The 18,931-nt window shown below is 37.2% G+C and overlaps 1 protein-coding gene and 1 long non-coding RNA gene across 6 annotated transcripts in view; one reads left to right on the top strand and one right to left on the bottom strand.

Annotated features, from left to right (window-relative positions):
• The window catches only part of SNTG1 (syntrophin gamma 1), a 315,524-nt gene that overhangs the window by 287,133 nt on the left and 9,460 nt on the right, over positions 1-18,931 (bottom strand). The gene's annotated exons all lie outside the window — the stretch shown is intronic.
• Positions 5,770-7,623, top strand: LOC135289357 (uncharacterized). Its single transcript, XR_010352130.1, has 3 exons — positions 5,770-5,845; positions 5,981-6,681; positions 7,199-7,623. It is a non-coding gene; the product is annotated as an uncharacterized LOC135289357 (long non-coding RNA).

Here is an 18,931-nt window from a genome sequence, read left to right as displayed (position 1 = left end):
GACATGATGATACCCAGCAACTGATTACTTAACCAGTTCCATCAGTGTGCCCCCCACACTTGCAGGTTTCCATTCTCTCTTTTATTCTGGCTCAAATGTCCTTGTGCCATTCTTCTTCAGTTGTATTAAAACCTGACTTGTTTTTAAAACATTTGAAGCTTGTTGTAAGTATGAATACTTTGCTTTTCAAAGAGCGAAAAAAAAATGGTTTTCCCCCTTTTTGTTCTGTTTTTCACCTTTTTTTATTATACCCTTTCCAATACAGCATTTATTGATTTATTTTAAAGAAAAATTTTCAAATCACAGTTGTAATGACATTTACTTTATCATCATATAAAATCCCCAAACAGTTCTGACACGTGAAATTGCAGCATGCTTTAAAGAAAAGCTCATTATGGGACAACCTTTACAAATGAGGTGAAGAGATACCTTTCTAGCTGACTCACACTCCAAATTTATCTCCAGGTATCAAAACCCAATCTGGTATGTTGGGTCAGTTTCAAGAAAACACACAAGAGTATTCACAACAGCAAACATTAAGCATACTAAATGCTTAAGCAAGATCATTACAGACTGTAAGCTTCTTTACAAAAGCAAGAGGTACAGAGAGATTTCTTCAGAGCTTATTAACTATGAGTCCAATTTAGGTGCTCTGAATTGCTGCAGAAATCTACACTTGCCATACACTGAGTCTGCGAGGAGGTCTTGATCTAGACATCTAAATACCCCCGAAGTCACAAGAAGTAATGGTATAAGAAACATGCTATCAAGTATATACATTTAATACTATATACAAAGGTGGTATATATACTATATACTTGTGGTAGGAACTGTACCATTTTTCAAAATAACAACAAATTTAGCTAAGGGATAACCAACCCAAATAAATTATGTTGCTTCTGAAACAGTAAAGCTGTCTCACCTGCCTTACCCTAAAATGTGGATTAGATTTCCATCATTCTGAAGTTGTAAAATCCCAAGTACTGTATTAATGCAATCCTAAAATCACACATGATTCAGATGGTGTCTAACACAAAATGCCTAAAAATTTGGTTTGGGTTTTGTATTTGACAGAGTAACTGCTTGTACTGTGTATTTTTCTTGATAAGCCAATGAAAAGGGCACTGATAATACTGATCATTGATTTAACCTTTCAGCCAAGTGGCTGATGCTTGCAATCCCTAGCTGGTCTCTGGTAATACTTACGGGATGCAGAGCTTACCAGTTACAACAACCGCAAATTTTCAAGTTCCTATTACATTGAAAAAGGTAATTGCTCTTTTTATTTATTTCTGCTTGACTTCATTCTAGCAGTAACATTGTAATTCTCAAAATTGCACTCCTTTGTTTCCAAATGGAAAAAAGATGAAAAAGGACTCCGAGAAACTGGAAGTCAAAGACTTCCCTGTTATGTTTGGGGCAGAACTGAACATTTCCTTTAAAAAACCATCATGAGGTAAAGTATTCACCATGCTCCTCTTATGCCGAATAGGAAAACTAACTATAAATTCAGTAAGACAGTTTTATTTAAAAAAAAAAAAATCAGGCCTCTGATGATGCTGAAAGCAGCTGAAGTCAGCTGCAAGAGTATTAGTTCTTATTGTGAAAAGCCAGGAAAAACTAGTTTTGCATTTCAATTTAGAAAAAAAATGAATGAAAAGTAATGAAGTAGTATTTTTACAGTAAACATCTATTTTTTACAACACGAACTACACAAATGAGCAATATAGCATTTTGACTACATCACTGATACTTCAAGGGCATGGACAATCCCTTCCATTATATATATAATATAAAGATTTGTTTACATGGTTAAACTTTTTTTTAGTTTATTTTAATAGACAAGTTGCGTTAGTCAGCACTTAAGGTACCTGTTGCACCATTAAATTCAAAACCTAACACAGTAAAAGATTTTCCTTTGAGAAAATCTTAAGCATCTACCTCTTTATTGACTACTTCTTCCTCAGAGTTTTCTACACCATTAGGCTGTCAAAGCAGCAAATTTATATTCTCTACTGATTAAATTGTAGCTACAGCCACTGAGCAAGATTCTTGCTCTGAACATAATAAAAATCTATCAAAGGAAATCACAGATTGATTGTTGTCAGTCCTATTGAATAGTAAGTATCAGTTATCATCTTACTCTCAACAAACATGACAAGAAAAATACTATTTCACCAGGATAACTTCAAAATAAGCTTTAAGGCCTTTAAGACAGTCTGTAAGGAATTTTTTTAAATGCATGAAAAATATTTCAAAATATTTTTCTTTTCAGGAGAATGTATTTCACTAAATATTTGAGGAATACAACAGATTTTCGTTACGTAGTAGATGAGTCAGCAAAAATTTCAGAAACATTTTCAGATCTGATGAAAACCCAAAATAATCTTTCATCTGCAGACACAGAGGATTTTAAAACATTACTGGAGCATAAATAAGAGTCAATAGCCAATAATTGTACAACTCCACCCTATGTTTATATTAATCTTATTAAATTCATTCACCACTCAGAGTACTGCCTGCAGAAACATGGAGCAAAGTGTCCTCACTTTGTAAGAGTTCACACTTTAACTGTTCTCAAAAAATACTGCAGGTAAATCTTTCACGTGTGACTTAAAAATCTTATTTATCTCTTTGTTGCATCATTGCATAGATGACAGTAAATAAAACAAAAACCACATTTACCTACTCTACTGGTATTTTATCATCATTATCTCTGTCCTTTTAGAGAAGGTATCAATTTTGCAGCTTTCCTGAAAGATTTTATTTATATGCTATTGAATCGTGCAACATAATCCAGTTACAAACTGAAACACTGCAAAAATCTCCTTTCAAAGCATCATCTTATCAACGGTCTCATGGTGTTTTCTCACTCTTGAATCGCTGGGTTTTTCCCCTAACAGAGTACACACTGATTAATGTAAATGCTTCTCTGTAAACTTGTCCTGGATGGATACTCCTTACATTCTGTAACAGTCAAAACATCTCCCCAAAGACTCTCGTACTTTCTGCATTACAATCCAGCCCTAACACTTTTTGGTAGTTAGAAGCAACACGTTCCTTAAATGTGCAGAAAATGTTAGGTTTTGCTTCATCTCTATTTCACAACACACATTTCAAATAATATTATGCTCCTTTGAAGTATAATGCACTTCTGAAACAGCTGTGTGCCAAACGAGTAAAGCTGTGCTTGAACATAATGCTCATCTTTCATAACAGCTCATCTCTGCTGTTCTGGAGGGTAGAATGGGATAGGAAGCAGTTTCTGCGTACAAGCTGCAGACAGTTTCTACATCTTTAAAAGCTTAGTTGCAAAGTCAAGAAGAAAAGAGAATGGTTTGAAGATGTAAGCCCTTCAAATAAATATAGCGATGTACAGAACTACTGCAAAGCACGTGATAAAATTAAGACAGCAAAAGGTTGAGATTGGGCTTGTCCCTGTCCTTGTTTCAGGGACTAAGCAAAGCAATATGGACACAGGCCAGTCTGTAAGGCAGCAAATTAACACCATTTTCATGCATCGCAGGTCCCATTTCCTTTCCTAACCAGAGAAGCTTTGCAGAATGAAGGTCATGGCTCCACCTTCCCTCTTTCCAACATCCTCATGAAATTAAAAAAATGCAAGTGAAATGCCATTCAGTGGTGAAGCTGAAAGAGCACCTTCTTATAACAGGGGAGATGACCTGCTCCACTATGCTGGAGCAGAACAACTGAGATCTGGGAGGAGAGGCAGAAACAGCCTTTTGTATTACAGGGATGCTCAAAGCACTCTAATGGCAAGTAAGAATTTTCAGTCAGAAATAATAAGTTGCCTTTCCCCTGATAATTCCCACACAGAAACCTTAAATATTCAACTTATTCCATTTATTGATGGGCACGAGCATGTTTATGCATGCGCACAATGCAGAAATCAAGTGTTTGCTACTCCACTGGAAGCATATTCAGGATTCACTAAACATGGGCAGCAGGCAACACAAAGTCATTCAGGTGGGAACTGAGGTTGTTCTTTCTTCTCTCTTCCTGAAATAAAGATTAAGTTTCTATTTCATCTCATGGAAGCAGAAAGCCAATTTAATGTATTGTTATTCTGTGGAATGCCACTGCAATAAAGAAATCTATAGCTTAAAGAAAAGTAGTATTTTTAATAACCATGGTTGGCCAACAAAGCCTTAATGACAACATATGCCATCATAATTAGACCCTTTTAGCAGCAATCAGGGCCATCCTTGACTGGGCTGGACTGATCAAATTATCTAATATAATAAATCAGTTTTATTACCCGAGATACAGCCATTGAATTGGTGTCAGACTTACGGAAAAATATTTCAGACATAATTTCTGAGCATGTTTATTTGGTTGGCTGCTGCGGTTCATTATTTAATTATGAGAAACAAATTACTTAATTGAATGTCCATAAACTGATAGTTCCCAGCAATTATTTAAAAAAGGAGATGGAAGAAAATAATACTCTGATGCAAAAGCAAAGAGCAACATACTAAATTGCAAAGCAAAGACCTACATATTCAATTTTCCACAGAGAAGGTTAAGCTATATTTAAAAAAATATATTAAATAAATAAGCTATGAAGGCATAGAAATGTAAGTATTCATTATAGCTTCTGAACATTTACTTAATCAAGTATTACAAATTACGTCAAGAAGTACAGTTATTTCTGGGCTAGTTAAGTCCTACTGGAAGCAAAAAGAACAAGTGTGACACAAGAAAGAAATTTCTGCAGACTAATTAGTAAAGTCAACTGCAAAACCTACATGTACACAAAAGTATTTCATGCAGACAAAGCTTCCTCTGGTCACTAAGAGCCCACACCAGACCTCTACGCCAGCGGTTTGCAAGACTTCAGAAAGTCTATCCTACACTACTCTCTCCTTACATTTTTCCCACGGAAAATCAGCACTCAACTGAGCAACATCTTCAGCCAAAGCAAGACAGGACATGCTTCAAAACAGCAGGAAACAAATCTCAAGAGCAGTGAATAAGTGCTACCCAGGAAAAACTGAGCACTTCAGTTAATAACAAAAACTACATCACTGAAGCCCCATCTGTTGGGAAATGCCTCAAAAATTTCACAGCAAATTGGAACTGACATTAAAATCAATTCATGACTATGAAGAACTCCGTTGGTGACTGGATGTATTTGATTTCTTTTCCTGAATTGGCACATTACTTTCAAGGGAATCTCTGAGTGAGCTTGCTAGTCTCCATATACTGACTTTAAATGAGTCAAGTTCTAGTTTTAGTTATTTACTGTAATTCAGAGCTCTTCTAAATGGACATCAGGCCATTTTTTCCCTATAAAGCTCATTCTGGAATTATTTTAGTATTTGCAATGCTTTGATTTCAGAGAGATAGAGGGAAAAACTACTGAAAGTGTGTAGTTCCATTAACTCAAAAAGCCCTAGTTTTCAGCTTTTATTATCAGAATTTAAGTACAGAAATATGTTTCAAATAGAAAGCACTAAATATAGATACAAACCCATCTATGCCACAGCAAAACAGAGCATCCACATCTTTAATTCACCTGACTACAATACAGTTACATGCAGGGAATACCTCAGGAACCAACAGTGAAATAGAGACTAATTACTACTTGTGTGAGGTAATTGAAGGTACCTGTCAATATCTTAGAGAAGAGGGAGCTGAGGCAGCTTAGCAGATTAGCTATTAAATCAGTCAGTTAATTGCAAAAACCTGATTCCCCTCCCTCATTACTGAAAACATGCATGTAGCTGCTAGCTCCCTGTTTAGTCCTCCTGCCTGCTGAGCTCTGCCACAACTGTCCTGGCTCTCTCCAGCTCAGCCCCTCTGCAGGACCCCTCCTCATTGTGTCTGCCTCTTAGCCTTTTATTCTAGACATACTGACCTGTTCTGTCCAGATTTTTCACTTTTGTCTCTATCTGCAGTCTGCCTTACTATTTGTGCTAGGTTCCAGCAACTAAACCCAGGCTTTACTCTCTTTCAGGGTGTTTTCTGCGTGAATGGAAGACGGGGAAGCTGAGGGAAGAAGAGAATATTTGAAGTTCATCTAGCATGGACAAATGGAACTGTTTAGCTCCAATATTCAACAGCAAACAGCAAAGGTGGAAAAGGTCTCCCAAACAAAGTTGATTCATCCACAAAAACCAGTAATTAAAAAGGAAAACTAAAAACTATTCATGCAGTAATAAAGGATTACTCAGAGATGTTTCAGCTCTCCTATTTGTCTTAGTCAAACAATCTGACATAGACTTAGCTCATTCTATTCAGACAATGGAAGTTCCCAGTGTACTCAAGTTATGCTTCAGAGCTGTATTATATTAAGCCACAGAAATACAAAATCTACGGATCATTTATGGTGGAAAGGACCTTAAAGGTCGTCAAGTCCAACCATAAACCTAACACTGTCAAATCCACCACTAAATCATGTCCTCAAGCACCACATCTACACGTTTTTTAAATACCTCCAGAGGATGGTGACTCACCAGCTTCCCTGGGCAGCCTGTTCAAATACCTGACAAACCCTTCAGTGAAGAAATGTTTCCTAATATGCAATCTCAACCTCCCCTGGTGCATCCTGAGGCTATTTCCCTTCGTCCTATCACTTTTTACATGGGAGAAGAGAACAACATCCACCTCACTATAACCTGTTTTCAGGTTCCAGTTCACAACTTTGTTTCTTCCCAGGTAAGTATTTATTGCCTTAGATTCCCTTAGGAGTTCCAATGTCTTTTTTTTTTTTTCTTTTTGTTAGGCATTTTTAGCTTGCTCCAAACTTTAAAGACTGTTTACAACAGCAGGCATCTTTACATACCAGAAATTCTACAGCATGTGTCCTATCATTTGGTTATAGGGCAATAGTGCATATATGTAGTTCATAACTCTTTAATCCTAAATTGTCTGCTTTCCAGTACCAGACAATATCAGGTACTTTCTAAAAATACCTGAAAAAGCAAGAAAAGGTATTTTGCTCCCACACTGAAAACTTGTCCATAACCTAGTAAAAATGAGGACAGACCAGCAAAACTGTCCACCTGTTCAAAAAAGGATTAAAAGAGCAGTTCAGAACACATAGCTCACTTCAGATATCATAAGCTGTACTTCTAATTTCTAGACAGTAAAACTGTCAAAATAAGGTTTTGGCATGTATCAGTTCAAACTCATTTATCAAGCTGATAAACCAATTCTTTCCCTACTCTTTCAGCAACTAAATTACAGGGTGCATGAACCCAGATGTACTGTCCAAGGCCATCCATGAAGGAAAAGAAAATCACACATATCCTTATTTCTGGCAAATGGTAATACCAGAGAGTTAACCAAAACTTTTGCTTCAGCAAACTTTATTCCTGGAGCCTAGACAAAAGAAATTGGAATGGGCATTGCACTTTCTGGGAGAGGTTTGTGAACAAGAACCATCATTTTTATTTGCTTTTTCCTACCAGTCAAAAAACATAATCTAACTTCCCAGGTGTCTGAAGCACTGCTAATATACATTTCATGGCTGGATAAACATAAAAATGCCTACATAAACAGGAAAAAATATATCAACTGAAAAATGCTGCTGTCATCCGTAGAGCTAAGTCTCACCCAAAAGACAGATACAAGGTTTCTAAAAATTTTTATCTTTCAAAAATTACAGAAATATAACTTCAGAAGTGTGACCATGCAAAATATTTGAAGAAATTTTCAAAAAACACAAAAAAACCCTTGATGTTTTGAAATGAGTATGAAGGGTTATTTTTTTTTCAAAGTGTCACAGCAAAAAAAAAGATAAAAGATTTTTTTTAATATTTGTGTCCTTTCTGGTGCTGTACTCAGATGAATACTGATTATTTGCAAGCAAAGGATCAAAAATCAAAGCAATAAGTGCTTAAACAAAACATGTTCTGCCCATTTTCTATGGAAAAATTATTGAAAACAAATAGAAATATATATAATTTCAAAGTTTATTCTTGATGTTGAGTTTCAAAGCTTAAAAAGCCCCAAACTCACAATACTGTAAAAAATACAAGTATGCTATAATATTATTAGGAAGATTTATTTGGTAACTGAAATGCAATGATAATTTTCTTGTTGTACACATGATTTATATGCACAGAGAATCTGTCTCCTGTGATTACTGGAATGTGGTCACACAAGATGCCAGAGACACAGTGCTTTGCTCCATGGGTTTCTTGCCTGGAGATGAACTGAGTTTAATCCATACCACAAACCATGCAGAGTGATGCTGGGCAAACATGGATATCTGAACACAAACATATTCCTGGATATGAATACAAACAAAATGAGGAACTTCAACAATCTCACCTGTAAACTGGACTAATAAACTAATTCTCCCAGAAGGAAAATTCTGGGTTCTGAAGATAGTCAAATGAAGCCACCTGACATAGAAACACAGGAAAATTGAGGACCTACAAAGGGGCTTGGGAGACATAGGGGCTGTACTGGATGTTTTTGTTTGTTGGGTTTTTTTTGCCTTAAGATACATCTTCTGCTGGCATTAATTGTTCAGAAGAGTGGACATTTTAAAATATCTTGATTTATTAACACTGGCAGGATTTTCTGCTTTGGCAACTGCTGTACCTCCTTCAATGTTACTCCTAAAATTCCTTTCTTTGCAATGTCACCACTGAATGCTGAAATAAAAATCTCAGAAGGGGACAGGTGTGGCGATCAGCTTCACTGAGCAACCAGGTAGAGACTGCTCATGGAAGAATGAGGTTTATCTGAAATACAAGACTTAGAATGTGGTTTCTCTGCAGGGACAGGAATGGCATCCTGTGACAAGGCACGCACAGGAGAACTCCAGATGCTAAGCTGCGTAAAACTTTTGCAAAAATGACAGTAAAACACATTTTGTTTAAAAATAAGGTATGGTTCCCCAGATATAGGTATAAATTTAATAGGAAGAAAACCAGAAATACAAAAGGCATAAGAGTTTTATGTTGAGAAAGAAACCTCTTGATATGCTAAAACATACATGCAGGAAAAATCATTTCAACATTTCATTTAATTCCTGAAGCTATCTGAGTTTCCAGAAGTGGCAAACATTTATATTGAATTATATTCTGCTTATATTCTGCTTGGTCGTTGTCAAAGCTAACACATTTTTTAAAAGTCTCTATTTTTCAAAGGTGCTTTACCTTATCTTCTATGCTAGACAAACTGACACATCACAAAACACTCTGTCACAAAGGACAAGCAGGAATCTCCTTGAACAGGTCTTGGGCACATTTTCTCTGAGTAGTGCACTCAAAAATCCAACCTGGTTTTGCACTGTGTGAGCAGAGCAAGAGCTTTGGAGAGGCAGTCTAAAGACAGCACAACAAGGAGATCTGGAAAGGCACAGCAATAACAACTGCCTGGGTCAAATTACCACTCTGCATATGCCCAGTATAGCAAGTAAAACAGCAACAGTATTACTAGGGCAGCAAAATTTGGTGTACTGATTCAACAACTCACTGCTGAGCTTATCTATGTCAATCAGGTCATCCATGATCTTATGCTACATCTATGCAATGTTATTCCACTCAGTGTTAGAATTCCAGAGTATTTTCCAGAATAAAGCCAAGAGGTATTACCTTAACTCATGCATTCACTCATCAGCTAATATGGGGAAGAGAATCTATTTAAACCACTGTTGGCTGACGTGATGTGTCAATGTCACCAGTACAGCATGACAGCACTCTGAGAGGCAGCAAATGATGCTCTTCTCAATGAAAGGATAAACTACTACTTCAAAAGCAAAGCATCTGAGAATAAGGGCCAACCTGACACCCAGGCTGCATTAGTTTAAAACATCTCTTAAGAATAACATTAATTCCTGCGCAGACAGCCTTCTGCAGACATAAGGCAGCTTAAAAGCCATTTAGCATGGTCATCACCACTACACTGCTATATAACACAGCAGACAACTTTGATTCAGCTTAATGAGTGCAATGTTAAACCACATTTTCATCAGGTGTGAATTATGTGCAGAACCAACTTCTGTTTTTCCCTTTTAGCTCTAAAACCAGGGAATGCAGAAATTCCAAAAGCCTGATCTTGATGAAGTCAAACTGTAGACTGAAAATTCAGTTTAAGAGCCAGACTAAAAAAAAAAAAAAGTTATTGATGTGTATTATATGTAAAGACAGAGTAATGTAAAGGTGGTTGGGAGGAAAACTGGCCTCTGTCATTCTGCAGAATGTGAATTTCTGTTAGGGACATGGAAATAAATTATCTCAAAATATGTCTCAGATAAATCACAACTTACTCTTTTCACATTGCTTCATAGAAACCAAATAACTGTAAAAATGTTCAAAGAAAGGGATAAAGATTTCCAATGCCTTTAAAATAGGCTGTAGGAAGTTCTGACTGAGACACTGAAGTATCAGGGACAAACATGAAACAGGTTACACTGCATAGTCTCTGTAACAAACTGAGTTTCCAGACAGCTTCAATGGTAACCTCCCTCACTGACTCTGCACTCCTGCTCTTTCATGCTGCCTTCACAACTTAAGGCTTCCTAACATTTCATCTGAGCGGATTCAACTTTGATTAGCTGGGATTCAAATCTCTTTAACTGAAAAACATGTAAAAGTGGAATGAACCCACTGATGCAATATCAAATCTGTCTCTTGGTTCATTTTTGTTTCTGAACATAAGATAAATATTTTGTGAAAGATCATAAATTGTCAAGATGAACATCTGAAAGAAGCCAGAGTCAAACTTTCATTGCAATTTCTCTGCTAATAAATTATTTACAAGAACAGAATGTCAAACAGTACACAAAAAGACATTAGATAACTTATCATCTGTGCTTTAGTTGGGTTGACAAGCAGTTTCGAAAGGACTACTTACAGTATAACAGGAAATACGGAGAATAAGAGCACAAGAAAGGAACTGTTAAGTGTGAGTTAAGGATACTATTAACTTAGTGTATAAAGAGATCACATCACTGTGATTTATACCCAACCACTGTCCCTTAAGCACTGGCGCACACCAATGTATGCAGGATCACGGCCTTACGTTCAGGCACCTTGGTGAGGAAGGAAGCCAGGCAGGCAGCAGGGAAGCAGGGACCAGCGGTGTCCCTGACAATTCCCAGCTGTGCTCAAGCTGGCTGGATGCAGAGGGTGGTGCAGCCAGCAGAGCCACTGCAGGCACGAACAGCCCTGGCACCTGCGGTGTCCCCAACACAGCTCCCACCAGATGGCTTCCCTCTCATTCCCAAAGTGTGGCCAGGAAGGCAGCAGGGCAGTGGCAGCACATGCAGCTCTCCTGGTGTAGCTGCTCCTGCTCAAACTCCTCCAAACTCAGAGTAACACAGCCACCAGCACCACCACCTCCACATACTATCCCCCTCCTAAAATACTTAACACTTGCTCTGACCCTTCATGACTACAAAAATCAACACCAGTAAAAAAAGTACTGTAATTAAGGGAACTGAATAAATAGGGTTGAAGCCCTCCTTGGAGACATATTGCAATAATTTTTTATTTTATTGTAAAATAAAAAAAAAATCAGTTTTGAAGGCTCACAAGAACTTTACAGGCAGAGATGTACTGTTTATCAAAGCAGAAGATCTGCAGGAAAAGACCATCTGGTCACTAGCTGTGGCAAGGAAAATTTCTTACAGGGTGCTGTCCAAAGTGTACTAAGGCCCATCACTTCAAGTTTCACTTTTTATTTAGCAAATGAAGTTCAACTCTGTGACAAAAAAAAAAAAAAAAAAAAAAAAAAAGAGAAACAAAGTCTTATTAAGACTGCAGTAAATAAAAGAAGACTTTCTTGGATGGCAGCATTCTCTCAGTCTGCCAGAAAAATTCTTGCTAGCTTCCAGAAGTTCACCAGATATTCACAACAAAAAAGAAACAGGAACTCTGATCAAGGGAGTCTCTCAAGAATGGAAGCCTATCCATCACACATGAGCTTCTTCTTTACTGTCTCTTCGGGGTTTTTTTAGCTATTTTCATAGTGCCCACTACACATAATTTTTTTACTATGTGAACATTTCTATATGTTCTATCTCTTATTCATAAAACTACCACTGCAAATTATATCAGAGCACATTATATACTCCCTGTAGCAATGCTCTTGGCTTTAGACCCAATGAACCCAGTTTATTTATCTTTTTGCATTGAGTTCCAAATTTATTAGACATACCTCACTATTTTCATTTCTGATATAAACTTATGTGACTTGTTCCCCATTGACTGATCTGTCAACCTTTGGTAAAGGAAAGTTGCTTTAGCATAACAGTTCTCTGCCTGGTTGACGCCACCAGATTAAGTTGTTTCTTTTTTGTCTAATTGAATGCAAGGCACCCTGAGTATATTGAATATAAAGCACAAGTCCACTGGAAAAGGATGAAAAATTTGAGAAAGATAAACAATGTTATCAGCAAACCAGATTACTCATGTGAAGACATAAGAGATGCAACTCCACCCCCACTAAAATGCATTTTAGTACTGAACGCAAGTTTTAAAAAAGTTTTCTTGCTAAAAAATTTCTTTTAAATTACATGAATGTGTTTACTAGATTTTCTGCATACTGATCCTGCTGTTTGTTCAGAACTAGCCTTTCAGATTAGCAGTCTTAGAATGCATGAAAAGAGCGCATATGACTACTTCCCTCACCTTATTCTGCTATGGATTTGCATTCAGTTCTTACACAGCACTGAAACAGCCAAGGTGAATTACGCAGCTGTCAGATTTCTCTTTTGCTCTTTACCCCAACCTCTAAGATATATTAAGGCATTTCCCTTCTTTGTAGGATATGAAAAGCCTCTGAAGCACTACTGACACAGATGGTTTTGCACTTCCAAAAATGCCTGTGAACAAATGTTTTTCAGTACTCCGAAGTCCGATTCAGCATAAAGCTCACAGTTTCCTGGGGATCCATAGCATTCATGTACCAATATTTTGCCAGAAGCAAAATTTTACTAGAATTTATCACCATGAAATTTTAGTCTTTTTATAGAAAATACACTCAGCTAGACAAAAACGGTTCACACCTTTCATTTGAACAGAAACCAACAGATGCATTAAGCCAGTTTACAAATTGTGCCAATTTTGCCAGCAATGAGATGTTTTTCCCTCAGTTCTATGTGCAATTTGTTTAACATGGTTTAAAAATGCAGGTCTGAATGCTACATTCAGTTTTCAAGAACACTGTGTGGATATGGAAAGATCTGAGTAACTTTAGGTATTCCTGCTCCCACCCCCACCCCCCAAAAAAAAAAAACCAAAACAACTCATTAGTGAAAAAACATTTCAATTCCAATCAGTAAGTAAAATGTTTCAAAGTACAATCCCCTGTTACTGCCAGAGGAATGAGAGAATACCAAATGACTCTTCCTTTTGCAAGAGAGAGAAATGTTTACTGTCCTTTCAAAGACTGGCAAGCTGGCATGGGAAAGAGACATATGTCACAGCAAAATAAAAAGTTAAAGTGGTAATAAATATTTAAACATAAACAGGGGTTCTGGAAATTATCCCTGTGCATTTGAATCAGTTTTTAGGGCTCCCCTGTGACTATGGACATTTTGTTGGGCAGCTCTTGGTTCATAGTTTCTAAGCTCCAATTTTCTTTAATCTTTCTGATTGAATAATGATGAACTGCAGAGCCTGGAACTATGCAGCAGAAGCCTTTCATCCATCCATCCATCCATCCATCCATCCATCCACCCAGTTTCTTTGCAAAATGCTTTCTGCCACTGGTCATTGTTTCTCTTAGCCCATTTGTTGAACACTAAAGTAAATTTCAGAGTCCCCCAGCCATAATTTAAAAAGTACTCAGACAAATTAACAGAAGCCTATGTCTCACAGCCCAATCTATGTTAATGAACTGCCTTTCCCAGCTGTATCATAATAACCAATTTGGCCAAAATAAGCTTTAACTAGGACTCACAATACGTTTTCTATAAACACATAATTTTATTCTGAAATACAACCCAGCAGGCCAAACATCCAGAGAGTAACAAAAAACCTAGGGACATGTTGGCAGAGAGGTGACTGGTTTTTAATTTGATTGCCCAGGAAAATAAAGTTTCTGCTATCATGCTGCACATATGTACCCACACAAGGGTAAAGGGTGGGCAACAGTTGTTTGTCTGAAGCTTTTACATGTCTGCACTATTTTCCCCATACTCAACTGTAGTAAAATGCATCATACAAGGAGCTGTACTGACAATGAAAGTTCCTAAAGATTCTGTGCAAACACTAAACTGGATAACACAGCCTCCATTATTAATCCAACTGTCAATTAACACATCCACCAGGGATGTGAGCTTTTATTCTTGATAGATAACCTACCACCTCAACGTAAAGCAGAGACAAATCTTTGCTAACAGACATCTGATGAGTACTAGGATAGCAAAACATAAATTCTAAGTGGTTAACGTCTCATATCAGCAATTAATACACTTGCTTGCTGATTAATTTTACAGAACGAGTAGCTGTCAAGGCGCTGTGGGACAGACAGAATCACTATGGGCAGCTCTCTCTCTACTTTAAAGGGATAACTTGCCATTTACACCATTAAGCCTACATGCACATGCTTCATACATTAGAGGCCTTGCTGAACATGAGCATTTACTAAGATGGTGAAGTCATCCTAAAGCAAATGTTAATAACTGGTTTGACAGTATTTTCTAGCTGGCTTCATACTAGGTTATCTTTCTCCTTTCATTCAAATTATTCCTATATTTCAGTTTTATTTTAATTATCGTAATAATACAAAAAATGTAATGTCATAAAAAATTCATACACGGATTTGCCCATTTGCCCACATGGCAGTTTTGAAATTAAATACTGATGTAGGAAAAGATTTTTTTTAAGTCAGAATTTGAGAAGCAGCATGGGCTACTTTCTGTACATCTGTTCAGCTGTAGTTTCTTTAAATACAAACAAAAATGCAATTTATTTTGGGAATTTATAGCTCTCTAAATAATAATCCACTATTTCCTTTTACAGTGCTGTAGTAGAAAATTAAACCTTTTATTTAGCAGTTGTGGCTCTATTCACAGAGAGAATGGTTGCAGAGAGATCACTTCAAGTGCGTTTATTCCACTACATGAATTCTAAGACTTCCAAGTGTTCTTCCTTAAAATGTATTAGTTAAGACAGAGACAGCTAAATGAGCAAATATGACTTCATAATAAATTTAATTGATGTCAAGAATAGATTTAGGCAAATCCGTTTTAAAGGCTCCTACAACAAATCAAATTATTTTTCAGGTTTGTGTAATGTTCTTTCAAAAACTAATACATCAGAGAAAGTAGTGACCAAGTATACAGTAATTTGCTATGAGATCATGAAAAACATTCTGAGAAACCAAAACCACATGTAAATCAATATCTAACACACTATATGCATCCACTGTCTCTAACTACTGAAAATAAACCTTTGTGTAACCATTCATTAATGAAGTCTCAAAGTACTAACCATGTGTGCACAAAGTGTGAATTTAAGCTAAGTGAGATAAATGAACCAAAAGAAATTTATGCAATGTGCACAAGTCTGTGTGATGATTACAGAGTAAATCCAATTCAGAGTTCCACTTCACTCTCGAGACTGTGCTCTATTTCCTACACTTGGCATTGCCAAACTGAAAAAAGGAGGATTTAAATTAAAAGTTGCCATTTTGAAATTTTCTTAAACTTCAGTAACAAAAATATTACACAGAGAAAAGCTTGAGGGAAAATTCTACAATATCGATAAAACAATTTTAAAAAATTCTAACAAACCAGTTTAAAAACCAGTTTTTTACACAGCCTACAAACCACACCCACTCACCTCTCTTTAGTTAAAACAGGTTCACCACTCCTTTCTTCCAGAAGTACAGTTGGTTGCTGTATTATTTTTGGACTGCAACCTCTGAGGAAGAGAGCGTGGAGTATAACAAAAGACCAAGCTCTGTTTTCCAAGGAGGAGGCAGGTTAGCTGTGCAGTCAGCCAGCACTGCCCACTCAACGGAATGCTCATTGTCCACTCCAACATTTCATGGGCATGATGGTGACTCAGAAAGGAGCCAGTGAACACCAGAATCCAGGTCATCTTTTTGGGTCTCCCCACATTTCACATCTTCACCGTCTGGATTCAAGAGCAAGACATCTCTTCACTAATTCACTGCAGTTTTTAATTCACTGTACATTCAAACTAACGTGTAATTTCTCTTGATCAAGCAGCTCATTATTAAACTCTTTCTCCTTTATTTTTAAACTAAACTCTTGACATTTTGAATCTTCTGTTGCTGAACAAATGGAAACGGATCTAAGTCCAAGGCACCTAACAGTGACACAACTGCTGCAAGATGCTGAAGATTCCTCCATAAAGATAACAGGGTAGTCTTATCAAAGTAAATTTCCAGGTAATTCGCCCTTGTCTGTTACGCTCAGCTTAAAGGCAGATGTATGAAAACATTCACATCAAGTATCTGCAATTTCACCAAAGAAACATATATTAAATAGTTTAAAATTAAGCAGCCAAGTGTAGTTATTGAAACAAGAAACACTATTTTCATGCCCTGAGCCAGGATATATTAATACACAGCAGTATACAACAGTAGATACTATTATTGGATTAACAGGACAAAAATGTGAAAGAAGGAATTTCCATTATTAAAAGAAGTAGGCATTAAGACCTCACTGAATTGTATAAAGCTATTCCTACAAAACTATTGAAAATGATCCACTGAAAAAAACTTTTCATTTAGGCTTGAAATCAGTTCCAGATGGAAACCCTCTGCAAGCATTCTAGTAGAAGTTAAGATGACAACCAAATGTTATAAAGGCAGATTCTCAAGTATGGCTTTTTTACTTTCATAAGGCACAGAAAAATATGTATTGTGGAAATTTCAGGCAATTCAGACAATGATGGGCCAGTGGTAAGAAGAAAAACCTCAGTAAGCTGCTAAATACATCACTAATGCTTGGCTTTACTAAACAAAACCTCTGAAAACAAAGAAGAGGTTCAGTTTGATGTGAAGGAGGAAGAACTAGCAGAGGTATGTAAAGAGAATATTGAACAGGCCAGGAAGATGATCCTCACTTGTCTTTCTGAATAGATTTGAGAAGAGTATGCAGACTGAGAAAGATTATCTGAAAGAGGGTCAATCCCTGTACAAGCACTCTCTACTTTACATAGGTGTAATAGAAGCCACAAAAACATCCAATCATGTAATGTGGCTGCTCTCATGATCAAAGATGGTTTTATCACAAATTTCCAAATTCCAGGGCTACCAAGACTGAAAAGCACATAGTATATCATATTTGACACATATATGATATTTATCTCCTACATTTATTTACTCTGAACACATGTATGCACACAAATATGGGTAACATACACTGTCCAAGCTGGAAGCCAGTAAAGGATACAACACATGTATTGTGGGGGGAATCCTAAGTGTCAAGCTCTAACTAGAGACCACTCTCAGAAGTATCAGAATGAGCTGTTTTCAAATTGCCAATTTTGTCTTTCCTTCAGGGAAAAACCGGCTGAAAAGCAGAAATCATGCTTTATGGCTATATAAAAGAAATATATTCTCTGTATGTATGTATCACTAAGAGGAAAAAAGAAACAAATGTTATTCCTGAAGTTTTACAGATGAGTTGATAAGTCTTTATCATGTCACTTCTATCATGATGACACCTTTATCTCAAAGAGGTGACATATATGCTCACTGCTGTACATACAAATAACAAAGAAAATTCCCCACATACCACTTCTTCCCTGAATGAGGTACTTTTATATCACTGTATCACAACACTATAGGATTATTATGCTGAAGATCCCACAGGCTTCCCAAAAGTAAGTCTCAGAACTATGAATCTCATAAATAACCATGATTAATCCCACGCTTTCCTGCAAGGTACCAGCCAAGAAGATGGCCAGGAAAATCTTCATGCACAGCCTTCCTGGTGCTGGCATATTGCAAACACAGGAGCAACTGACATGACGGGCTACAACATGCAACATGGGAGATAGGACGAGACATCAGCAATGAGGGCTGTGAGGGCAAACAGAGCCCAAGCTTTTTGGGGCAGAACACCAACCCCAAATGTGGGGTTTGCCACAAGCAACGACCTGCAGCATGTTCACTGACCTGTTGTGGATGCTGAGAACTGGTAAGAGAAGAAAGATCAACTTTCCCAAACATTCCTCTGGGAAGTTTTGAGAAAGCTCAGAGGAGAAATTAAAACAATGCTGCAGCTGGTGTTTCGAACTTGTTTTTGGTAAGATGTTTGCAAGACGGATGTTGCTCCTAATTAGCCAATGCTGTGAGGGTGTTGATGAAGAACAAATCAGGTTCACCTTTATGGTAACTCTCTATAGAAAGAATGTGTGGTTTCTAATAAACTCGGCATCTTGCCTTCGAGACTTTGGAGTTTACATGGCTTTATTCACCGGTCCTCAATACAAGAGCGACAATCTGTAGCACAAATATTGTGCCCAAGCTTTTAACAGGAGCACTTCAACGAGGCCTTACACAAAAGAGACCATCATACAAGTAATTTCACACTTCAAAAGCTGCCATGAGTATTTCAGTAAATCAAAAGCTTCCCAGACTGATGAAAACTGAGCATGCAGTGGAAGAACATCCTCCCCATGGCTGAGGAAGGAGCTGATTCAGTCACACATCATGCGTCTCCTGCTCTTGCTAAACACCTGCACTCTTCTTCCAAGCAACTGTAGGCAGGCTGCTATGGAAATCAGCAATACAACTGCCATGAGCAGTACTCCAAGAACAATTTTTCTAAACAGAGAACAACATACAGTGTCTCTTTTCCAGCAGCTACAGATTCTGAGCAGCAGTACCTCCACAAGCCTTCAGACTGAGAGCAGCAGCACCCTTTAGACATTTGCTGCGTGTAACACACCAAGTTATTTTATAAATTACTGCTTCATGGATTTTTACTTCCCATTATTTTAAAGTTTTAAACATTGTTCTG

This window comes from Passer domesticus, chromosome 1 (genome assembly GCF_036417665.1).
Source record: "Passer domesticus isolate bPasDom1 chromosome 1, bPasDom1.hap1, whole genome shotgun sequence".
NCBI classification, from domain to species: domain Eukaryota; kingdom Metazoa; phylum Chordata; class Aves; order Passeriformes; family Passeridae; genus Passer; species Passer domesticus.
The sequence above is the reverse complement of the archived record's forward strand: the minus strand, read 5'-3'. Positions and strand labels throughout refer to the sequence as shown.